The sequence below is a fragment of the Ailuropoda melanoleuca genome, chromosome 7 (assembly GCF_002007445.2).
Source record: "Ailuropoda melanoleuca isolate Jingjing chromosome 7, ASM200744v2, whole genome shotgun sequence".
In the NCBI taxonomy this organism is placed as follows: domain Eukaryota; kingdom Metazoa; phylum Chordata; class Mammalia; order Carnivora; family Ursidae; genus Ailuropoda; species Ailuropoda melanoleuca.
In genome coordinates, this window is record NC_048224.1 from 2,233,962 (window position 1) to 2,236,894 (window position 2,933).

The window sequence follows — 2,933 nt, forward strand, 5'->3', positions numbered from 1 at the left end:
ACATTAGTTTCTCCAATTCATGAACATGGAATGTTTCCATTTGTTTGCATCACCCTTAATTTCTTTCATCAGTGGTTGATAGTTTTCAGAGTACAGGTCTTTAACTCCTTGGTTGAGTTTATTCTTAAATATTTTATTCTTTTTGGTGCAATTATAAATGGAATTATTTTAATTTCTCTTTCTGCTACTTTGTTATTACTATATAGAAGCAAGACTGATTTCTGGGTATTAATTATATATTCCACAACTTTACTGAATTTTCTTATTGCTTCTAATAGCTTTTTTGGTGAGGTCTTCAGTGTTTTCTATGTATAGTATGATGTCATCTGCAAATGGTGACAGTTTGACTTCCTCCTTACCAATATGGATGCCTCTTATTTTTTTCTTGTGTGATTGCTAAGGCTAGGACTTCCACTACTATGTTAAGTGAAAGTGGCAAGAATTGACATCCTTGTCTTGTTCCTGATCTTAAAGGAAAAGTTCTCAGGTTTGGTCTGTTCAGATTTTCTATTTTTTCCTTACTCAGCTTTAGAAGATTAAGTGCTTATAGGAATTTATCTATTTCTAGGTTCTCCAATTTGTTGGCATTATTTTTTTGTAGTAGTCTCTTATAATAGTTTGTATTTCTGTGGTGTCAGTTTTTACTTCTCATATTTTGTTTCCGATTTTATTTATTTGGGTTCTTTCTCTTTTTTTCTTGATTAGTGTTGTTAAAGCTTTATCACTTTTTTCAAAGAACTAGCTCTTGGTTTCATCAATCTTTTCTATTATTATTATTATTATTAATTTTTAGTCTTGTTGTCATTGATTCCTGCTCTGGTTTTTATTGTTTCCTTCCTCTACTAACCTTGGGCTTTCTTCTTTTTTTTCTAGTTTCTTTAGGTGTATGATTAGATTGCTTGAGTTTTCTCTTGTGTCTTGAAGGAGGTCTGTATTTTCTTCTTAGAATACTTTCACTGAGTTCCAAAGATTTTTGACCATTGTATATCATTTGCATTAGTCTCTATACATTTTTTATTTCTTATTTGATTTCTTTGTTAACCCATTGGTTGTTTAGTAGAATGTTGTTTAGCAGCATGTTGTTTAGCTTATATGTTTTTGTGCCTTTTCCAGGTTTTTTTTTTTTTTTAATCTATTTTTGTTTGTTTGTTTGTTTGTTTTCCGGTGTGTGTGTATGAGAGAGAGAGATTGATTTCCAATTTCATACCGTTGTGGTAGAAAACATAAACATTATGATTTCAGTCTTCTTAAATTTCTTGAGTCTTGTTTTGTGACTTAACATGCAGTCTATGCTGGAGAATATTCCTTGTGCACTAAAAAAGAATGTATATTGTGTTATTCTGAGATGGAATGTTCTGTGTATATCCTTTATGTCCATCTGGTCTGATGTGTCCCTCAAAGGCATTGTTTCCTTATTGATTTCCTGCATAGATGATCTATCCATTGATGTACATTGGGTGTTAAAGTTCCCTGCTATTATTATATTACCATTGATTTCTCCCTTATGTCCATTAATATTTGCTTTATGTATTTAGGTGCTCCCATATTGGCTGCATAGATATTTACAATTGTTAAATGCACTTGTTAGATTGTTTTCTTTATCATTATGTAATTCCCTTCTTTTTCTCTTGTTGTGGTCTTGTTTTAATGTATATTTTGTCTGTTATATGTTTAGCTACCCTGGTTTTTTTTTCCACTCACATTTACATGATAAATGTTTTTCCCTCTCTTCATTTTTAGTCTCTGGGTGCCTTTAAGTCTGAAATGAGTCTCTTGTAGGCAGTGTATAGATGTGTTTTAATTTTTTTTATTAAGTTCAATAAGCCAACATATAGTCATTAGTTTTTGATGTAGTGTTCAATGATTCATTAGTTATGTATAACACCCAGTGCTCATCACATCACATGGCTACCTTATTACATAACCTAGTTACCCCCTCCCTCCTACAATCCTCAGTTTGTTTCCCAGAGTCCAGAGTCTCTCATGGTTTGTCTCCCTCTCTGATTTCTTCCCATTCAGTCCCTCCCTTCCTCTATGGTCCTCTGTGCTATTCCTTATATTCCACCTGTGAGTGAAACCATAGGATAATTGTCTTTCTCTGCTTGATTTATTTCACTTAGCATAATACCCTCCAGTTTCATCTATGTTGATACAAATGGTAGGTATTCATCAGGTTTTGGTTTTTTATGCATTTTGCCATCCCATGTCTTTGATTGTAACATTTAAACCATTTACATTTAAAGTTATTATTTTTTAAGATTTTATTTATTTACTTGACAGAGAAAGAGAGAGAGAGAGATAGCATAAGCAGGGGGAGCAGCAGGCAGAGGGAGAGAGAGAAGCAGGCTCCCCACTGAGCAGAGAGCCGAACATGGGGTTAGATCCTAAAACCCTGGGATCATGACTAGCCAAAGGCAGATGCTTAACTGGCTGAGCCACCCAGGCAGCCCTAAAGTAATTATTGATAGGTATGTACTTATTGTCATTTTGTTAAATGTTTTCTGGTTGTTTTCATAGTTCTCCTCTTTTCCCTTCTGTGTTTGCTCTCTTTGTGTTTGAGGAGCTTCTGTAGTGTTATGTTTGGCTTTCTTTCTCTTAACTTTTTTGTGTAAAGTAAATCTCTTGTAGGGTTTGTAATACCATGAAGTTCATATATATCATCCTAAGTATACAGCAGTCTCTATTAAGGTGGCAGTCATTAAAGTTTGAACACATTCTAAAAAAGTACTTTTTTGTATTCCCTCTATGTTTTATGTATATGTTGCCATATTTTACATCTTTTTATTCAGAATATTCTTATGTGTAATTTTCCACTTAATGAAGTCCCTATAACATTTCTTATTAGGCTGATGTAGTGGTGATAAACTCCTTTAATTTTTGTATGGGAAATTCTGTATCTCTATTTTGTTTATTTATTTATTTATTTATTTATA